The sequence below is a fragment of the Chiloscyllium punctatum genome, chromosome 33 (genome assembly GCF_047496795.1).
Source record: "Chiloscyllium punctatum isolate Juve2018m chromosome 33, sChiPun1.3, whole genome shotgun sequence".
Lineage (NCBI taxonomy): Eukaryota > Metazoa > Chordata > Chondrichthyes > Orectolobiformes > Hemiscylliidae > Chiloscyllium > Chiloscyllium punctatum.
Genome location: NC_092771.1, coordinates 4,691,201 through 4,714,278, shown reverse-complemented (window position 1 = coordinate 4,714,278; position 23,078 = coordinate 4,691,201). Strand labels below are relative to the sequence as shown.

Sequence of the window (23,078 nt, the reverse complement as noted above, 5' to 3'; positions counted from 1 at the left end):
CAATAAATCATTTCTGGTTTGCAGTAGTTTCTTCCATGATCAGTCACACAACAGCGCTTAACTTTCTGAACTTCAAACAACTCCTTCAGGATTCTAATCAAACACTTCTAGTCTGGAACTTTCAAGATAATCCTGTAACACTGAGCTAACCTATTTCATAATTTTTCTGACCTAACTCCTTTTTCTTGGAGAAGTTTTTTAATATGTCTAATTTTAACCATTACAATTTCAGAAATACTGTCAAGTTTAATCATCAAATAGACCAAAGCCAGATGCCATGAATTCAAAATCCAACTGTAAATGTGATATTAAAATATATATAAATCACACGCCTTACATCACAAAATGTGACACATGACCTCTGCTTTTCCACCCCATTGAACTATTTTGCAGACATGCGGATGACTACATACACTCCTGGGATTGTGTCTTGCCTGTTCCCCTAGCTTGAATTCTGTATCATTATTGTCTCCTAATCTTCCATCTTCTATTTTACATAGCTGGCTTACCAATAATGCTGTGGTCTTCATGAATTGCAGAAATATGATGTGGAATGAGACTATTTGGCCCATTACACCTACACCAGCAAATGAGCATCCTTACCTAGTGCCAATCTCCTGCTTCAGCAAATCCTTGCATTGTGTTTCTATCCAAATAGTCATCCAGTGCTCAACTGAGGCATTCAATAGAGCGCCCCTTCACCACAATTCTTGGCAGAGCATTCCATATTGTAACAAATCATTGAATGAAAAACTTTTTTTTCTCACATCACCACCCTTGCTGCTTTTATACACCACTTTAAATCTATGCCCTCTTGTTTCTTTCCCTTTTTGAAGTGGGAACAGGTTCTCAGTATCTGTTCTATCTAGCCTATTCATGATTTTGAAAACCTCTATCGAAGATCCTCTCAGCCTTCATCGAGAACAGTCCTAACTTGTTCAATCTATCCTTAAAACTGAAGTTCCTTATCCCTGGTACCATTTTTTTTTAAGCCACATGCACTCTCTGTGATGTGCTCACATCCTTCAATAATAGAGTCTTCCAGTACGGAGACAGGACCTTTGGTCCCATCTAGGCCAAACTGAACTCAATATCGGGTTCAACAGTTTTAGGGATTGAGGCATTTTCTCCCGTGTCCTTACACCAAACCTCTTACACCAGGCCTTGTTATCACATGGTCTGCTATTATGTTCGATCCATTTTCCTTTTGCAGTTACTAATTCTCCTAGTCTGATTATCCATTGCTTTATCTGTCAAACTGTTCTTCTCTCTCTTTGGGGCTCTATTTACTCCTTACCCTCTCTGTCATTCTATAAGGATTGGAGAATTTGAGCTGTAAGGAAAGGTTGAATAGGCTGGGACTGTGTTCCTTGGAGCATCGGAGGCTGAGGGGTGACCTTATAGAGGTTTATAAAATCATAAGGGGCATGGGTAGGGTAAATAGACAGGTCTTTTGCCTGGAGTGGGGAAGTCCAGAACTAGAGGGGATGGGTTTAGGCTGAGAAGGGAAAGATATAAAAGGCACCCAAGGAGCATCTTTTGCATGCAGAGGTTAGTGTGGCTATGGAATGATCTGCCAGAGGAAGTAATGGAGGCTGGTGTAATTACAACATTTAAAAGGATTGGGTATATGAACAGGAAGAGTTTGGAGGGATATGGGCTGGGTGTTGGCAGGTGGGACTAGATTGGGTTGGAATATTTGGTCGGCAAGGACGAGTTAGACCAAAGGGCCTATTTCCGTGTTGTACATCTCAATGACTCTATCTTCGGTGTAAAAAAAGACTTCTTAGCTCCCGTCAGTTCTGAAGAACGATTGCTGGGCCCAAAATGTTAACTCTGATTTCTCTCCATAAATGCTGCCAGACCTTCTGGAATTTTCCAGCAATTTGTTTTTGTTTCAGATTTCCAACATCTATAGTTTTTTTTTGTAATCTAACTTAGATTGTGTTTGTTCATAATTTTCAGTTACATTGAGCATGTATATGTATAATCATGTTGAATATTTATCTTCCCAGATTCAACACAGCTGAATAATCTCAGACTGCCTTTTGAAGCAAATGTGTTGCTGAAAGGTGTTGCGTGCATTAGTTTATAATTTTGTTCTGGAGATAAGGTTGTATTTCAGTATAATACCTTTGTGATATTGTTGGGTTTATTTTTGAATGCTAAACAAACCTTTTATTGTTTTGAGATTTTGGGATATACATTAAATCAAAACTGTCACTGAAAGTGCGTGCTGAAGAACTGACTTCACAATGTTCATAATGGTATCTCCTTGCATTTTACAGTGATCCAGATCTGGAGCTTTTCCAATAGTGTGATACCGCCATTAAAACCCAAGTGTAGTAAGTTAATTTGAAATATATTTCTGGAGATGTACAGCACCAGTCAAACTTGGCTGTGAAAGTGAATAAAAACTTGAATGCTAAATGCGCTCCGATATGATTGAGGTATTTCTTAGGTCATGTTTAAAAAAGGACATCCCAGTTAAGAGTACACCTTGATGTCAAAAGGTTGAGGAATTATGGGATGTTGGGGCAGTTTTTACAAGTTAAACTCACAAAGGTGGCAATCCTGTAAAATGAAATTACACATCAGTCTCCTCTGATCTTGTTGTCTTAAGTTAATTTTTAATCATGGTTGTAATCATAGTTAGGAATGCCATAACATAAATGAAAGCATGTTCTTCAGTTAATTCACAGAAGAAGGGCTATTGGTCTAGTTGATCTGTGTTGGCATTAATCTTTATTGAGAGTAAGCAGTCAAAATCACACTCCCTTTGTTCCCATATCCCTTCATCAAACTGGTTTATGTTCCATTTGTTAATGGGGGACTTTTTACTTTGTGGCATGGCTGACAGTTGTATGGGAATAGTTTTAAATATAGATACCATTGTAATTTTGCGGTAGGTGTCAGTATTGTTATTGTTCTGAAGGAACATCTCATGAAAAGAGAACATTCTTTTAAGTAGCACGGTCTTTTAGAGTTTGATGCCGTCTGGTTCTGGAGAATTTTTTAACATTTTCTATGATGGAGACTGAGCTCAATTGCAGAGAATGTATCTCAATTGAGCCCTCCGACTTGATCAAATTGCAATGAAATCTGATCCTTCCAATGGATCTTGAATTTAGTTCCTTAGAAAAGAAAATGTTGTCCTTATTTGTTCTTGAGGGGTGCTTGCTATATACTGATGCAAGCAGATATGTCTGTTGAGGTCATTTCACATGAGGTCTCGAGCCATGGCAATGTCCTTCTCTGGAAACACAGGTTTTGTGTATGGTGTCAATTTAATTCTGCAGAATTTAGTTATCTCTTTTTTATATATATATTTAGTTATCTCTCTCCCTCTCTATATATAGAGATAACTAAAACATATATAAAAAAAAACTAAACTCTGCAGAATTAAATTGATATATAGGATTTATTCCACTACCCACTCTGGTTCCTGAGTTTTCCAGTTTGTTTATACCACGACAGAACTCAATAGTGAAATGTGCTCACTATGGTTTATTTTTATAATATTGTGTACACCACCGTAGCAGCAAAGCAGTACAACCTGCAGGACCTGGCCAAACATTGACAATAAATAAACAAAAAGATTAATAGAATTGTAGCCACGTACAAGAAACTGAAATAGTAAAAAATGGAGAAAAAAAAGGAAAATTGATGTAATATCCTTCCTGAAAATTTAGATGGGTGAGAACAACAAGGACTATCGGGTAAGTATGAGGAGAGGACAGAATCTAAATGAATTAAACGATAAGACTAATATCTTCCCTTTTATGTCTCCGTTTCCTACAAACACTATATTTTACCATTTTGAGACTGCTTTTTTTGGCTTTGGTACATGAGCTTCAGACACTGGCTAGGTAACTTGTGTCCTAATTTGATAGTCAGACAATTCTTTGGCTCCTTGTGATTCTTCCTTAACATTTTTATCTATGCAGATTTCAGTTTTGACACTTGTAGCAGGAGTTAGATGTCCCATCCTTTCTCTGCCTTTATTGTTCATTGGAAACTGCTATTGAATGGATCAAATCAGAATGTACAAGAGCATGTATTGTTAAAATGTCATGTCCTGCATTATAAAATAGCTGAAGGCTGAGGGAATGTATTCTGGTTTACATCGAGCATTAGAATACAAAAGAATAAACCTTCTACTACAAATATGAAGCTCTAATTAAACTACTTCTGAAATACTGAAAATTGTGCTGGCTATCACACCTTGGGAAGGACATATAGTGAATACTCAATTGAAGTTATGGTTGCACAAGTTAAACTTCAAGTTAATTGATTTTTAAGTGAATCAGATTCCTTCGTTAGAAAAAATGTAAGAGCTGTAGTTATGTTCTTTCGGACCTACGTTGTTAGAAAAAAAAACTCCATAAACTCTACATCCTGAAAATTGAATCACTTAATATTGGTAAATGAAAAACTTTTAAAATAATTGATAAATATTAAAGGAACATGGTCACTTTCAACTTTACTTTTGCTTGCTGTAATCACCAGAACACACATCCAACTCCTAGATGCCACTTTTCTTTGTGACCATCTGCTATTCCTTGGCCCTTGCTCTCACTGCTGACGAGATAGGCTCATGGCCTCTCCCTCTTGCTGCTGTCTCCAGGTCGAAGCTGCTCCACCTGACTCTTGCCATTCCTGTCCAGAACCCCTGCTTATAGTGAAGCTTCAAGAGAAGAAAATGTCAGGTGGAAGGAATTCCAAGAGAAGGAATTGGGGAGTAGGAGGTTTGATAAGAGGGAGTGTTAGTGAGAAGCAGAGGCTGTGACCATGGAGGGTTGGCAATGTGAGATAGGGTCAACGTGCAGGAGGGGCCATTTTAAAATGATATCAATCAGATCATGTGGCCCTATGCCAGACTAATGTGAAACAGTTTTGAAACAAGACTTGAAATATAAATTACAATATAGGCACATTAAAAGAAAACAACATAAAATCAAGACTTGGTGTATTAGTGTTGAAGGGAGGGTGGTGTGACTTTGCCGGAATATTACTTGGGCTCCAAGGGTTAATCATGAGAGATGACAGGCCCTCTAATTGTATTTGGTATTATGTTTTACGTTCTGTATTATCCACACAGTTATCATGAAGGGAACAGTCTGTGTAATTCTTAAAGATCTTCAGCTATGTGGCAATCTCAAATGGACCACGGACAGAGCCTGTCAAACACTGCAAAGGAAAATAGGAAGGAACATGAAATTTAGAAGGGTAATGGGTTAATTGATCAAAGCTTTCAAGATATTGAGAAGAATAGGTGGGGTTAATGGAGAATCCAACTTTTTCCACTCGCTAGAAAGTCGAATGTTCAGGGATACAGTGTAAAAATTAGAGCCAGACGTATCTGGAGTCATATTAGGAAATACATTTTCACTTTAATGATGATCAAAGTTTAAACTCTTAATATGTGGCAATTGTTGATTTTAAATGTGAGATGAATTTTATTTCACAAAAGGTATTAAGGAATATGAGGTAAAAGCAGGTGTATGGAGTTAGATCACAGGTATCATAGTGGAATAGCTCAAAGAGACTGAATATCATATTTCTCTTTCTAGGTTTCTAATTGTGTAGCTCACAACAGAGTCATATCAGAAATCCCAACAATTTTCATAGCTGGGGATAGACAGATTATGGCCAAGGTTTCTTTCAAACAGTAGCAGCCTGAGTAAATACTGCAATATCTACTTAAGTGTTATTACCTTGTAAATGTGGCATTTTTCCAACTCAGCCAAACAAAAATGTCAATGAATTGCACCTGTGGCACGACTAAGTTTACACTTGTGTTGAGGAAGGTGTTGAATTTTGCATCTATTTTTGTTTATTTCGTACTCCTCCTACTGAGTTTCCCCCTTGTCTTTTAGTTATCTGCATTGAAGGGTATTAAATAGCTTTAGCACCGAATAAAGACTATTAGTTGTCTACAAGGTTTACAACAAGGAAATAGGCCCTTTGGCCTAACTTGTCCATGTTGCTCAGTTTTTACAATTAATCTAGCCCCATTTGCCTGCGTTTGGTCCATATCCTTCCATGCCTGTCCCATCCATGTACCTGTCCAATTGTTTCTTAAATGACAAAATTGTACTCCTCCACCACTACCTCTGTTCCAGACACTCACCACCCTCTCTGGAAAACAATTGCCCCTCTGGACCTTTTTGTAACTCTCTTCTGTCACTTAAATCTATGACTTTCCAGTTTTAAATTCCCTACAGTGGGGAAAAGCTATTAGCTATTTACTTTATCTGTACCTCTCATGATATTATATACCTCTATAAGGTCACTTTTCAATCTCCTACAATCCAGTGATAAAAGTCCCAGCCTATCCAGTCTCCCCTTATAACTCTAACTTTCCAGTCCAGGTAGCATACTAGTAAACCTTTTTTGCCATCTTTCTAGTTTAATAATGTCCTTTTTATAATAGGGCGACCAGAACTGCATGCTGTCCTCCATATGTGTAAGAAGTGAGGAATGTTTGAGGACTCAGAGTCTGTACTCAATGGAATTTAGACGGATGAGGGGGATCTGTTTGAAATTAACAGAATACTCGATGCTGGACAGAGTGGATATTGGAAAGATGTTTCCATTCGTAGGAGAGACTAGGACCAGAGGGCACAGCCTGAGAGTAAAGGGAAGGCATTTTAGAACTGAGAAAAGGAGAAACTTCTTCAGCCAGAAGAATCTATGGAATTTATTGCCACAGAAGGCTGTGGAGGCCAGGTCAGTTGGTATTTAAGACAGAGATAGATAAGTTCTTGATTGTGAAGGGGATAAGGGTTACAGGGAGAAAGTGGAAGAATGGCATTGGGAAACTTATCAGTCATGATTTGAATGGTGGAGCAGACGATGGGCTGAATGGCTTAACTACTTCTCCTATATAGTATACTCTTATATGGCCTCACCAACGTCTTGTACTGCTGCAAACGATGTCCCAACTTGTATACTCAGTGCTCTGATTAGTGAAGGTAAGCATGCCAAAAGCTGACTTCACTACCCTATGTCTACCTGTGACTCCACTTTCAAGGAGCTATGAACCTGTACTCCTATACCTTTGTTCTTTAACACTCCCCAAGACCCTATCATTTATTATTGTAAGCCCTGCCCTAATTTGACCTACTAAAATGCAACACTTTGCATTTATCTAAATTAAACTCTGGTTGATCAAGATCTCGCTATATTCTGAGATAATCTTCTTCACTGTCCACTATACTAACAATTATGGTGTCATCGCAATTTCACTAACCATACCTCCTCATTCTCATTCAAATCATTTATAAAAGCAACAAAAAGCAGTGGAACCAGCACCTATCCTTGTGGCACCGCTGGTCACAGGCCTCTAATATGAAAACCAGCTGTCTACCATCATCCTCTGTCTTTTCCCTTTAAGCCAATTTAATATCCAGTTGGCCAGCTCTCCCTGTTTGCTGTGAGATTTAACCTTACTCAATAACCCACCATATGGTACCTTGTCAAAGGTCTTGCTGAAATCAATTTAGATAACGTCTACTGCACTGCCTTCATCTACTTTCTGGGTCACCCCTTAAAAAAAAATCAGATTCATGTGATATGATTTCCCATGTACAGAGCCATGCTGATTGTCCCAAGTGAGTCCTTGCATTTCCAAATGTCTTTAGATCCTGCATCTCTGAATCCCCTCTAACAATTTACCCAACGCAGACGTTAGGTGCACCGTTTCTGACATCCCAGTTCTGTAGATCAAAACCTGATGTTAAACATATTATCTTCAGATATTTTTGATACCTGTTGAAATTACTTGACAGTAAAAATAAAAGCTTTGAATTGAAGTCTTTATTGTTAATGCTATTTTTTTTGCTGGAAAGTGATGAGAAACAATCTAATCTGTTTGATGAATTGGCATGAATATTTGGAAGTGCATACACAGTAGTACTGTTCTATGTTAACATTTTTTGTAGAGTAGTGAAACTTCTGTGGCAATGTTTACCATATTCATGGAATTTTACAAAGTAGAGCAATTGGGGCTAGATTAGGTTAGGATGTCTGGTCGGCACGGACGAGTTGGACCAAAGGGTCTGTTTCCATGCTGTACATCTCTATGATTCTATGAGAAGGGGACCGTTTAGTCCATTCTGCTTGCTGACTCTTTGAAAGTGTTAGTCAATTAGTCTTACTCTCCCATCTCTTTCCCCATAGCAAGTTTTTCCTTTTCAACTGTACGTTCAGTTCTCTTTTACTATAAATCAGGTTTCACTACACCTTTTTAGCCTGGTCATCCACGATCATTAATAATCTGCTGTGAAAGTAAATCTACACATTTCTCCTATGGCTCTCTTGCTAGTTACAATAAGGCTATCCTCTGGTTACCACCCTTCCTGCCAGTGAAATATGTTTCTTCCAATATACCTTTACCAAAATCCTTGTCAATTTGAACACCACCACACCAACACTAATTTTTCCTGTACCACTGCTTTTGCACTTTTTTCCCATAATAATTGAAATCCTTCACCCCTTGCAATATTTGAATAATACTCTTTTTGTAACTTCTCCATCTTTAAATGAAGTAAGTATAATTGCTAAATTGATTTTTCAGGAATGTTGTTTGAAGAGAAACATTATGAAAGCAGAGAAATTAAACAAAAATCTTTGCAAGAGTTGTTCTGGACTTGAAACGTAAATTCTACTTCTTTCTCCACAGCCACTGCCAGGCCTGCTGAGTTTCTCCAGTACTTTCTTGCTGCAACACAGGCCAAGCCAAACTAAATCAGCCCCACTGTCACTGGATTCCCAGTACAGTGAAGTTAAAACATTCAATAACCCTCCATAATGCCCAATTGCTGCTAATCTGATTTTATGAGTAACGGATCTTGGACACTGTCTTTATAACTTAAAACAAAAGTTAACAGTTTATTCTTACCAATGAAACTTTAGCAGAACACAAGTAAACAATAAGGTAATCTGATTAATATCTACAATCTAAAGCCCTTTTTTAATTATAAACCCCCTTTTGCACAAAGACAGACACAGTTAAGGGATAAATTAACAAAGAAAATAAAACAATAACCAGTTTCCAATGATTGATACCAGGCATTCATGAAATCATTGGACAATAGGCTGTTCACAGACAAGTAGAACTGCATATGTTATGTTCGCATGTTCTATATCTTGCTTGAATTCTGAAGTCACAAGTTAGTGCAAACAACTTCAGAAGTATTTACCCATTTCTTACAGATTGGAGTTCTTTTCTCTGAACTTTCAATAAGTTGATTCATGGATTTGTACAATGTGGGAAAGACCCTTCAGCCCATTGAGTCTGTGTTGATAAAGCTACTATTAAAAATGTGCTAATACCAATTTCCTGCACTTGTCCCATATGCTTGAATGTTATAATATTTGAAGTAGTCATCCAGTTTTTTTTTTAAAAGTTTCTAAGGTTTCTAGCATCCATTACTTTCCCATGCAGTGCATTCCAGAGTCCCACCACCTGCTGAGTGAAAAGTTTTTTTTTCCCAGATCCCCTCTGAATTTCCTACCACTTTTCCAAAAGTTATACCCTCTTGTGATTGACCCCCTAAACCAAAGGGAACAGTTGCTCTCTCTTCACCCTGTCCATTCCCTTCATAACCTTGCACACCTCAATCATGTCCCCCCTCAGTCATCGCATGGTGGCTCAGTGGTTAGCACTGTTGCCTCACAGCACCAGGGATCCAAGTTCAATTCCCACCTCTGGCAACTGTCTGTGTGGAGTTTGCACATTCTCCCAGTGAGTGCGTGGGTTTCCTCCAGGTACTCCGGTTTCCTCCCATAATCCAAAGATGAGCAGGTCAGGTGAATTGCCTGTAGTATTAGGTGCATTAGTCTGGGGTCTATATAGGGTAGGGGACTGGGTCTGGGTGGGTTACTCTTCGGAGGGTCAATGTGGACTTGTTGGGCCGAAGGGCCTGTTTCCATACTGTAGGGCATCTAATCTAATCTAATAATCTCTGCACTCAAGAAAGAAATCCAAGTCTATGTATTCTCTCCTTATGGCTCAATTTCTCCAACCCAGACAACATTCTGGTGAACCTCCTCTAGTACTGTCATATCCTTGATGTAGTGAAGTGACCAGAACTGCATACAGTACTCCAATTGTTGCCTGACCAATGCTTTGTACAATCCAACATTATCTCCTTCCTCTTAAAGACTATCCCATGACTAATGAAAGCAAATGTTCCACATGCCTCCTTAACTGTCCAATTCACATGCTCTGCAGATTTCAGATATCTGTGAATAATACCTCTGTTCCTCTAAGCTACCCAATGTCCTGAACCCAGTACTCCTTCATCTTGTTTCTTCTTTCAAATTGCATCACCCTACACTTACCAGGCTTAAATACCATCTGCCACTGCTCTGCCCGTCTGACAAACCCATCTGTATCTTTCTGTAACCTACATCCATTTTCTTTGCTATTATCCATTCTAGCAGATTTGGTCAAAGTTTTGTAGCTTGGGTGCTTCTTGTTGTGGTTCTGTTCGCCGAGCTGTGAATTTGTGTTGCAGACGTTTCGTCCCCTGTCTAGGTGGCAGATACCAATCACTATAAATGCCGGAGGAAGCATCACAGAAGAACTTCACAGGAGGCTCCCAAACACTGAGGATGTCACCCAGACGGGAGACGAAATGTCTGCAACACAAATTCCCAGCTCGGCGAACAGAACCACAACCATAGCAGATTTGGTGTTTTGCAAGATTTGCTTGACCTTCCCGCCTTCCCCCCCCCCCCCCCCCCCCCCACCCCCCACACACACTTTTATCTATATCAGTTATGTATGTAACAAACAACAATGGTCTCAGTACTGATCCTTGCAGTACGCTGCTGGACACCAGCCTTCCAGTCACTCAAGTAGCCTTCTACCACTACCCTTTGTCCTATTACTAAACCAGTTTCTGATCCATCTTGCCAAGTTCCCTTAATTCCATGTTACTTAACCTTCTCGATCATTCTCCCAATTGGCTCCTTGTCAAAAGCTTTTCTAAAATTGATATAAACTACAGAAACTGAATTTCCCCTCATCCACACACTTGATCACATTTTCAAAGAATTCTAACATTTGTCAGACCTCCATATGACAAAGCCATACTGACTATCCCTAATTAACCATGTCTTTCCAAGTGGGTGTTAATTCATTTCTTCAGAGTTTTCTCCAATAGTTTCCCTGCCATGACTTGAAACTCACCAGTCTGTAATATCTACTACTGTCCTTAAAAGGTGGAACCATATTGTCCATCCTCCAGTTCTCTGGCACTTCCCTTGTGGCCAGGTAGGAATTAAAAATTTGTGTCAGAGCTCCTGCAATTTCCTACCTTGCCTCCCACAGTAGCTGGAGGTGCATTTCATCCGAGCCAAGGGATTTGTCTGTTTTTAAGCCCAACAAAGCCTCCAATACCTCCCCATTTCCTATGTCAAATTGTGCGAGTTCTCCATAGTCCCTTTTCCTGAATTTCACTCCAGCATTCTCTTATCCAGAATAAAAACTAAAGAGAAGTATTCATTCCAAATCCTTCCAATATCCTGCCCCCTTGGTCCCTAGTGGACCCTACTCTTTCCTTGGTTAACGTCTTCCCTTCAATATATTTACAGAGTATTTTAGGATTCTCTGTAATCTTGTATGCAGGTTCTTTCTCATGCTTCCCTTTTGCTCTTCAAATTGTGTTCTTAAGTTCTCTCCTGCACTTCCTGTATTCCTGTAAGGACACAGTTCAATTGCTCCCTTTGGACTTGCTAAAAGCTTGACTTTTCTTTATCCAGTCCTGAAATGTCCTAGTCATCCAGGGTTCTGTGAACTAATTGATGCTACATTTCCCTCTAAAGAGTACATGTTGAACCTGTACTCCCTCTTGCTTTCTGAATGCGTCCCCCTGCCATTGCACTGCTGTAGATCTACCTGCAAGGAACTGTTCCCAGTCTAGTGGTGAAAGCCTGCTTTATTTTAATGAAATCTGCCTTCCACCAATCCCAAAGCGTCTTTTGCAGGCCATCTTTTTTCTTATCCAGAATAAATTTGAACTATTTATCATGTTGTGGTTCCTATTACCTAAACGTACCCGGACTGCCATATCAAACATTTGTCCGGCTTCTTTACAACAGAACCAGGTTCTTGTCGGACCTTCTCTGTATCGATAGAGTATACTTATGAGTATTGATTGGGTGTATTTAAGAATGAAATAGGTTTTTGAGTATCAAACTGATCAAAGGTTACAGGGGGGAAAACGGGAGAATGGAGTTGAGAAACCTATTCGCCAGTATTGAATGGTGGAGCAGACTCTCTGGGCTGAATGGCCTGATTTCTGCTCCTATGTCTTATGGTCTTAAAAAGCTCCCCTGGATACATTTCGAGGAATTTGCCCCCAGTAAACCCTTAACACAATGATTATGTAATTACCCAAGTATCATTCTTACACATCTCTGTGAACTGTCTACATATTCACTCTTGGATAACTGGAGAGAGAGCTAAACAAAGCAGCACAGTCTCTGGAAGTCTCCAAAGAATCACTTGCTCCTGCTAACCTGAGTCAGAACCAGTTCATCCTTGATTGACCAACTCAACATCCAACCAGCTACTAGCCCTGGGCATAGCAACAACTCAGCACTGATTTCTCTATAGAGTCCTTAATCAGTAATAAAGATGCAGTATCTTCCAGACCAGTTTCCAGCAGAAAGCATCTGTCTTTGTTCTCTTCTCTTTTAAAACAAACTCCTGTTCAAAGTTCACTTATTAACTTTTGGCAGCACAGTGGATAACACTGAAGCCTCACAGTGCCAGTGACCCAGGTTCAATTCCGCCCTTGGGCTACTGTCTGTGTGAAGTTTGTGCGTTCTCCCTGTTACTGCATGGGTTTCCTCCCACTGTCCAAAGTTGTGCAGGCTAGGTAGATTAGCCATGGGAAATGTGGGATTATGGGGATAAAACAGGTGAGTGGGATGTGCTTTGGAGAGTCTGTGTGGATTCTATCGATCGAATGCCCTGCTTCCATACTGTAGGGATTCTATAATTTCGACACTCAGTTCCAAACTAAAACAAATGAGAAAAATAAAAGAAAAATAGCAATAGTCTCTTCTTTCTGTTTTTATTTTAGCAGCAGACTAAATGGATTCCTGTTATTAACTCAATCATAGTAAGGAAACTGATGAGAGGTTTAGAAGGGTAATGTTTGTGGGTTGCACATGTTAATATACTCCTATATGGTCCCTTATCCAATGTTTAAGAAGTCCATATAAGCTGTATTTCTTTCAAAGTGACCCAAAATTGACCGCATGCACTTTCTTAAAAAGTTGTTGAATTCATTTTTCAATGCAATCAAGTTCAAGAAGGTAAGAGATGGTTCGGCAGATATTGGATAAATCAGGTCCGGAAGTGGCTAAATATAGATTACAAATTTTGGCATTAATTGTGGGATGGGGTGAAAATAGTTGTAAAAGTAAGACTAAGTGGTAATGGAGGAGGTATTAGATCTAGAATTCTAAACTTAATCCTGTTGTATAGAGTTTGCACAGTTTGGTTTAGGCTGAAAGAGTAGAGCACTGAAGGGTAACGGTTGCAATTGGTCTCCCTGATGTTCAATTGGAAGAAATTTTGACTAATACATGACTTATATCAGGCAGGTAATCTGACGAGACACTTGTGTTTGCACAACTGAAGTGGTGGAGAAGTAGAATTGGATGTTATCTACATGTAAAGAAAATCTGATTCCATGTTAGTGGAGGATGTCACTGCGGCTATCACTAACTCAGGCAGGTATGTTTTCATGCTTTCTGGAAACACTTCTTTTTCCTTATGTTGAAAACTGTTCAGAAACTATGGCAATTCTTGCACCCAACGTCAGTCAACATATAATTAAAGGATTAGTTGTTGAGTCAAACAGACTGATTACTTGGTAGCTGCAAATCCTGGGACTCAGCAATGATTGTAGCTTGTCACAGGGACCCTTCTTCATTAAAGTTGTGTAACTGTTAAGTGGTAAAGACATCCACTTATGTGCCTGGATCAAAGAAGACTACAAGTCAAATTTATCGACTGTTGAATTGAACTTGCTATTAGTCAAAACCAATATATTTATATCTAAATCTTGACCACCTGATACAGAGTCACAAAGCAAGGAAACAGACCCTTTTGTTCAACCAGTCCATTCCAAACTAAACTAGTCCCACCTGCTGCTTCTGCCCCATATCCCTCAACCTTTCCTATTCATGTACTTATCTAAATGACTTCTAAATCTGCGTGGGTTTCCTCCGGGTGCTCCGGTTTCCTCCCACACTCCAAAGATGTGCAGGTTAGGTGAATTGGCCATGCTAAATTGCCCGTAGTGTTAGGTAAGGGGTAGATGTAGAGGTATGGGTGGGTTGCGCTTCGGCGGGGCGGTGTGGACTTGTTGGGCCGAAGGGCCTGTTTCCACACTGTAAGTAATCTAATCTAATCTAAATGTTGCAACTGGGCCCACATTCGCCACTTCCTCGAAGTTCATTCCATACGCACACCGAGCTCATGTCTTTTTTTAAATCTCTCTTCTCTCACTTTAAAAATGTATTCCCCAGTCTTGAAATCCCCCATCCTAGGGAAATAGCACCTATCATTAACCCTACTTATACACATCATGGATGTACATGGAATAGTGTAAGTTAGATGGGCTTCAGATTGGTATGACAGGTCAGAGCAACATCGAGAGCCAAAGGGCCTGTACTGTGCTGTAATGTTCTATGATTTTAAAGCATCTATAAGATCACCCCTCAACCTCGTACGCTCCAGTGAAACAACTTCCAGTCTTTCTGTGTAACTCAAATCTTCCATACCTGGCAACATCCTGGTAAATCTCTTCTGAACCCTCTCCAGCCTAATCCTATCCTAATAACAGGATCACCAGAACTGGACACAGTACTCCAGAAGAGGCCTCATCAATATCCTGCACAATATCAACATGACAACCCAACTGCTATACTCAAAGGACTGACCAATGAAGGCAAGCATGCTAAACATCTTTTTAACCACCCTGTCTATATGTGACTGAAAGTTCAAAGAATTATGTACTTCAACCTGTAGGTCCCTCTGTCCTACAACACTACCCAAGGTCCTGCCATTAATTGTATAACTCCTGTCCCCATTTGTTGTACCAAAATGCAATAACTCGCATTATCCAGATTGAACTCTATTTGTCATTTTCAACCCATTGACCCGTTTGATCAAGATCTCTGTAATTTTAAAAACCTTCTTCACTGCCTACTATGCCATCAATTTTGGTGTCTTCCACAAACTTACTAACCAGGTCTTCTATATTCTTATCTAATTCATCCAAATGACAAACAAAAGAGGACTCCGAAACGATGCCTGTTGAACACTGCTGGTCACAGGCCTCCAGTTTGAAAAGCAACCCTCCATCACTACTCTGTTTCCTGCTGTTGAGTCAATTATGTATCCAGTTGGCAAGCTCAAGTAGAACCTATGTGACCTAACTTTACTAATCAGTCTACCATGTGGAATCTTGTCCAAGACTTCATTAAAGTCTACTGTTTTGCCTTGTCAATTTTTTTGGTAATTTAGGCTGAGAATCAAAAGTTTGATGTTTATATTTTTTGATACCTGTTGAGTGAATGAAATACCTGGCTTGGTTGCTGAGATGAGAGTCTGACATGTTTATAATTCTAGTCTTTTTCGTCATGGACTGGGTCTGCTGTGCATGATTCTTCAAATGAGTTCATTTGTGTATCCAGTTATTCTAATTTAATGGATGCACTTGCTTGGCACTATGCTTCTCCTTTAACTGACTAGTGGCTGCTGTAACTCCCCCAGCAGCTTCTTGTTAATAACTCTGGAATTATTGAGGCCATATCTGGAGTAATGTGTTGGTTTTCTTATTTAAGAAGGGACATAATTGTATTGGAAGCAGTTCAGAGAAATTTTATTCAGTTGATTGCTGATATAAGGGCATTATCTTATGAGGATAGGTCTGACAGATTGGGACTGTATCCATCCTAGGAGTTTAGAAAAATGAAAGGTGATATTATTGAAACACACACAATCCTGAGGGAGCTTGACAGTGGTGAATATTAAAAATTGTTTCTCCTTCATAAGACTCAAACTAGGTGACACAGTTTGAAAACAAGGGGCCTTCCATTTAAGGCAGTTATGTGCAGATTTCTTTTCCTCCAAGGATTGTGTGTGGGGAACTCTTTCCCAGAGTACGGTGGAAGTACAGCCTTTGAATATTTTAAAGTGAGAAGCTGATAAATCTTTGACCAACAAGGGAGTCATAGAGTAAAGGAGGTAGATAGGAAAGTGGAATTGGGCTACAATCAGCCATGAACTTGTGAAGTGTGGCAGACTTGAGGCACCGAATGGCTTAGTCCTGCTCCCGGTTTGTGCGCTCATGCCTCAATAGGACCCCATAATTTGACTGATCTAGTCTTTTTGATGTCATCAAAACCTTTGAAATGTTTTTGTACCTCAGGTGCAGATAGACTGCAGTTTGGACTCGAGCCCATGGTTCCTGCTTTCTTTTCAATCCTGAGGTCAAACTGTCTTTGCTCCTTAATCTCCCTCTTATTCAGCTAACCTATCTTTGATGACCCCTTTTGTATGACCATGGCATCCTTCTTCCCCCATACCTGTACTCATCCTTTGTGCTCCACAGCATTTCCTGTTTTCATAAGATAGGCCTATAGATTGATACTCCTGAATGGGGTTCTTTACATGCTTTGCTTGATTTGAAGATTTATCCTAGGACCGAATGGTAGCTATTCCAGAGAGCAAGTTCAAATGGCTCCAACTTTGTCCCAGCTACACATCTCAAAATACTCCTTGGAAACTGATACCCCCAGTTACTTGGAAGTGCTTCATCAAACTACCCTGTTTCTTGGCCACCATCTCTGCCTTAGGCTTGCTGCAGTGCTCTAGCGAAGCTCAGCATAATCTGGAAAATCAGCACTTCATTTTCTGCTTGGGGATTCTGCAGTCTTCTGGACTCAGTATTGAGTTGAGTTACTTTAGAGCTTGAGCTCTCCCATGTCCTTACCCCAACCCCCGCAAACCAAGCCTTGTTATCGCTTATTACACATGCGCTATTACACACTACCTATTGTTAGCCACTAACAGTTCCCATTAATAGCTGTTCACCCTCTTAGCTGGATCATTGCCCACTCCTTTCTGTCTAAATGCTCTTCTCCCACTTTGGGCTTTATCCCCACCTATCATTTACTCCTTATCCATTCCCCCCACCTTATCTCCTGCATTTAAACCAACATTTTCCTAGCTACCATCAAATCAGAGGAAGGGTCACTTGACCCAAAACATTCATGCTGACTTCTCTTCACAGATGCTGCCAGACTGCTGAGCTTTTCTAGCAATTTCTCTTTTTGCACCCAGTTACTTCCTTGTTCTTGCCATCTCTTTCCTTTACTTTCAACCATTGCTGTCAGAAAACCTTGCATTTTGGAATATTGCATGCAGTTCTGGTCTCCTTCCTATCGAAAGGATGTTGTGAAGCTTCAAAGTGTTCTGAAAAATTACAAGGATGTTGCCAGGGTTGTAGGATTTGAACTGTAAGGAGAGGTTGAATAGGCTAGGGCTGTTTTTCCTGGAGCATCTGAGGGTGAGGGGTGACCTTAAAGAGGTTCATAAAATGATGAGGGGCATGGATAGGGTAAATAGTCAAGGTCTTTTCCCTGGGGTGGAAGAGTCCAGTACTAGAGGGCATAGGTTTAGGGTGAAAGGGGAAAGAGGCCTATGGGACAATGTTTTCATGCAGAGGGTGGTGCATGTGTGGAATGAGCTGCCAGAGGAAGTGGTGGAGCCTAGTACAATTGCAGCATTTAAAAGGCAACTGGATTGGTATATGAATAGGAAGGGTTTGGAAGGATATGGGCCAGGTGCTGGCAGGTGCAACTAGATTGGGTTGGGAAATCTGGTCGGCATGGACAGGTTGGACTGAAGGGTCTGTTTCCATGCTGTACATCTCTATGACTCTAGTACTGCCTTCACGTCTCTCTCTTGAGCATGCACATACCTGTGAACAAGGTCCTTGGATTCATGATCTTTGTTTCAGATAATTCTAATCATGTCAGGCTCAAGATATGACTCTCATCCAGCAGTTCTATCCAACTTTCACTTGGAAATCTATCATTGTGGTGACATGGGTTTAACCACTGCGTATGAAATTGGCTTCTTGATTTATTGCAACTGCACTTCGGTCTCTTTCAAAATCTTTTTCGTTTTCAAAATTGTGCCTCACTCAAAAATGCTCCTAAACCTTTTGCTTACATTTGTACTAAGATGTGAACTCATTTCTCTGTGTTCTCAAATTGTCCTGAACCCGTAGTCTAACTACATCAACATCCTCTGTTCTTACTTTGCACTTCTGTTTTCCTCTTTTAGACTTGCCTTGTATTAAAACATTCTCATTCATGTGCTTTGAATTCTCCTTGTCTTCATCGACAGCTCCCTGCCTCTCAAGATCCAAAGTTTTGATCACTTGAGGCAAACTTAATCCACTACCTCTAGACTTTAGTGACCACATCTTTCTCTTGTTACTTCAATTTCCTCTGTTCTCCCCATCCACCAATGGCAATAATTCCAAATTTTTATTTGCATTTGGAAATTTTGATTTCCTTGACTTTGACCTATCATTTATCACAGCAACTCTATTATAGCCTGCTTAATCGCCCTCATGTTTTTGGTTTTGACACCCTTGCTCCCTTCCTTCTTTTGAGCACTATCTTCCATGTCAGACTCCATGCTTTCGGTCATAGATTTGAAAATATCAGAAGCACAATTAGCCAAATCATCAATTGCCAATATATTTCACTGTCCTCTGCTGAAATCACGTGTTATTAAGGATCATGCTAGAAAGTAAGATAACACCATGCCTTAGACTCGCTGCACTCAACCCCCTACCCATGATTTCATGTGCTATCGAGCATTGGCATTATTCGCTTTTTCTTGAGGACTGTGTCACGCACGTCTGAAGTTCATTGGCACCATCTGTCCTCTCCAGCTATTATATCATCTCCTAACTTTTGATTTCTTTATAACATGGTTGAAGATGTCCCACGTGAGCTCCACACCCATCTCACCTTACCTTCCCTGTTTGAATCTCGACAGTCTCCCAGCCTCTTCACAGCATTAAAGTGGCACCAGCTGAACTAATGAAAGGCGTCCCTTTTCATGGTCTTATTAGAATCAGTTGTGCTATTAATTCCATGTCACATTTTTTTTTAAACAGCCCCTTTACATGGCTGCATTTCTTTAGTATGCATCTCGAGCAATGTATTTGGATTGAGATGCAATCATGTACAAAGGCCCCTCCCAGTCTGTTGTCGTCATGTGGCCTTTACTATGAGGTACATTGCTGTAGACTGACATCTTGAGCTCATTTCAGTAAAGATCTGGTGTTGCGCATACTTCTGTGTTATACACTTTAAACATCGTGTCAGAAATGACACTTAGGTGACTTACAGAGCAGTAATAAAGTGCAGGCACTGACAGTTGGGCATAGTTGAGCTCTGAGCTGCCACTGAAACAGAAGTGAATAATAACAAAGCAAGCCACAGTATAAACTGGATTTTTTCTGTGCACAATGGCAAAGTTATGAAATAACACTTTTATCACTGTTGGGAAGTGACTATTTCAAAATATATTCCACCCTAAAACCTCTCTGAAGAACAGAGAAAACACACCACAGAAACTTTAATTGCTCTGAAGTTACATTTGAGCTCAGGATGCATGTTATGTATGAATGGATCAAAGTGAAGAAAGAGTTCTTTAGCATATATATTCATCAATCTGTAAATCATGACTCCATCTTGCAGAAACTTTTGAATTTGCACAATTAAGGAATAATCCATTTAAAGCCAGGATTGTATTAGGCATAAAAGATCCCTGTTGTGGTTCTGTTCGCCGAGCTGGGAACTTCTCTTGCAAATGTTTCGTCCCCTGTCTAGGGGACATCCTCAGTGCTTGGGAGCCTCCTGTGAAGCGCTTCTGTGCTGTTTCCTCCGGCATTTATAGTGGCCTGTCTCTGCCGCTTCCGGTTGTCAGTTCCAGCTGTCCGCTGTAGTGTCCGGTATATTGGGTCCAGGTCGATGTGTTTGTTGATCGTCTGTGGATGAGTGCCATGCCTCTAGGAATTCCCTGGCTGTTCTCTGTTTGGCTTGCCCTATAATGGTAGTGTTGTCCCAGTCGAATTCATGTTGCTTGTCGTCTGTGTGTGTGTGGCTACTAAGGATAGCTGGTCGTGTCGTTTCGTGGCTGGCTGGTGTTCGTGTATACGATCGTTAACGGTCTTCCTGTTTGTCCGATGTAGTGTTTTGTGCAGTCCTAATGTAGTGTACAAAATCCCATGCAAGGACTGCATAAAACACTACATTAGTTTTGCTCATGTTGGGTATCGGGTCCTTCATTCTGGTGAGTTGTTGTCTGAGAGTGGCTGTTGGTTTGTGTGCTGTTATGAGTCCTAGTGGTCGCAGTAGTCTGGCTGTCAGTTCAGAAATGCTCCTGATGTATGGTAGTGTGGCTAGTCCTTTGGGTTGCGGCATGTCCTCGTTCCGTTGTCTCTCCCTTAGGCATCTGTTGATGAAATTGCGAGGGTATCCGTTTTTGGCGAACACCTTGTATAGGTGTTCCTCTTCCTCTTTTTGTAGTTCTGGTGTACTGCAGTGTGTTGTGGCCCTTTTGAACAGTGTCTTGATGCAACTTCGTTTGTGTGTGTTGGGGTGGTTGCTTTCATAGTTTAGGACTTGGTCTGTGTGTGTGGCTTTCCTGTAAACCTTTGTGGTGAATTCTCCGTTCGGTGTTCTCTGTACCATCACGTCTAGGAATGGGAGTTGTTGTCCTTTTCTTCCTCTCTAGTGAATCGGATTCCTGTGAGTGCTGCGTTGATGATCCGGTGTGTGTTCTCTGTAATCATTAAAAACACAGAAATAAAGGTGTCATCCACGTATCTGACCCAGAGTTTGGGTTGAATTTGTGGTAAGACTGTTTGTTTGTTCTAACCTTTGCATTACTGCTTCTGCTATGAGTCCAGAGATCAGTGAGCCCACGGGTGTTGTGAGGCACAAGTTTAAGTATGCCGTCTTTGTTGATAGGGTTTTGTCGATGGAGGTGAACAGTGCCGTTACATCGAATGAGACCATAGTTTCTTCATTGTCTAGGTGTATATTTCTGATGATGTCCAAGAATTCCTGTGTCGATTGCGTAGATTGTCTGGATCCGCTGATCAGGTGTTTCAGTTTCTGCTGTGGTCTCATTCGATGTAACGGCACTGTTCACCTCCATCGACAAAACCCTAGCCAAAGAAACAGTAGCTAACCTGCTGGACAGACATAACAGACAACAGGACGTTGAATCTATCAACAAAGACGGCATACTTAAACTACTGGACTTGTGCCTCACAACACACTTCACATTCAATAACCAAATATACAAACAAATCAACGGAACACCCATGGGCTCACCGATCTCTGGACTCATAGCAGAAGCAGTAATGCAAAGGTTAGAACAAACAGTCTTACCACAAATTCAACCCAAACTCTGGGTCAGATACGTGGTTGACACCTTTGTAATCATTAAAAACACAGAAATAGAGAACACACACCGGATCATCAACGCAGCACTCACAGGAATCCGATTCACTAGAGAGGAAGAAAAGGACAACAACTCCCATTCCTAGACGTGATGGTACAGAGAACACCGAACGGAGAATTCACCACAAAGGTTTACAGGAAAGCCACACACACAGACCAAGTCCTAAACTATGAAAGCAACCACCCCAACACACACAAACGAAGTTGCATCAAGACACTGTTCAAAAGGGCCACAACACACTGCAGTACACCAGAACTACAAAAAGAGGAAGAGGAACACCTATACAAGGTATTCGCCAAAAACGGATACCCTCGCAATTTCATCAACAGATGCCTAAGGGAGAGACAACGGAACGAGGACATGCCACAACCCAAAGGACTAGCCACACTACCATACATCAGGAGCATTTCTGAACTGACAGCCAGACTACTGCGACCACTAGGACTCATAACAGCACACAAACCAACAGCCACGCTCAGACAACAACTCACCAGAACAAAGGACCCGATACCCAGCATGAGCAAAACTAATGTAGTGTTTTGTGCAGTCCTTGCATGGGATTTTGTACACTACATTAGGACTGCACAAAACACTACATCGGACAAACAGGAAGACCGTTAACGATCCGTATACACGAACACCAACTAGCCATGAAACGACACGACCAGCTATCCTTAGTAGCCCCACACACACAGACGACAAGCAACATGAATTCGACTGGGACAACACTACCATTATAGGGCAAGCCAAACCGAGAACAGCCAGGGAATTCCTAGAGGCGTGGCACTCATCCACAGATTCTATCAACAAACACATCGACCTGGACCCAATATACCGGCCACTACAGCGGACAGCTGGAACTGACAACCGGAAGCGGCAGAGACAGGCCATTATAAATGCCGGAGGAAACAGCACAGAAGCGTTTCACAGGAGGCTCCCAAGCACTGAGGATGTCACCTGGATAGGGGACGAAACGTTTGCAAGACAAATTCCCAGCTTGGCGAACAGAACCACAACAACGAGCATCCGAGCTACAAATCTTCTCACAAACTTTGAATAAAAGATCCCACAATGCAAACACGCCTATTAAGAGAAGAGAAGTTTACACTCAGGAGAGTAATTAACCTGTTCAGAAGTGCTGGCTCTTGCATTATGCTGATAGATTCTCCAAGTACAAAGGGCAGAACAACAACAGACCAAGAGCGGAATGCAAATATTATGGAGGACATTGTACAAAGGAGAAGGCAGCACATCCAGCATGGGGAAAGCAGTGTTCTCAATGCAAGAACTGAATCATTTTACACCCAAGTGTCGTCTAAAAAGGAGCATACAAGCAAGTACAGATGGCCACTGGAGAGAGTGAGACGAAAGATTCTGACCAGTTACTCGACACCATATAACAGGTTGGTTCAGTGAAGTCACTATTTGAGACATGGTTTATGTCTTATTAAATGAGAACTACAGAAGGAAACTAACCAATCAA

The 23,078-nt window shown here is 40.8% G+C and overlaps 1 protein-coding gene across 8 annotated transcripts in view; it reads left to right on the top strand.

The window, feature by feature from the left end:
• otud7a (OTU deubiquitinase 7A) overlaps window positions 1-23,078 on the top strand; it is a 152,604-nt gene that overhangs the window by 17,982 nt on the left and 111,544 nt on the right. For 2 of the 8 annotated variants that reach the window (XM_072552764.1, XM_072552763.1), the window contains exons 2-3: window positions 2,289-2,345; window positions 13,626-13,762. The exons of 2 other annotated variants lie outside the window; for them this stretch is intronic. The gene's annotated coding sequence lies outside the window, so the exon portion shown is untranslated. Of the gene's footprint in view, window positions 1-2,288; window positions 2,346-13,625; window positions 13,763-22,757; window positions 22,999-23,078 lie in introns of all 8 variants that reach the window. 4 more of the 8 variants (XM_072552762.1, XM_072552766.1, XM_072552767.1 and 1 more) reach the window with 4 other exon arrangements.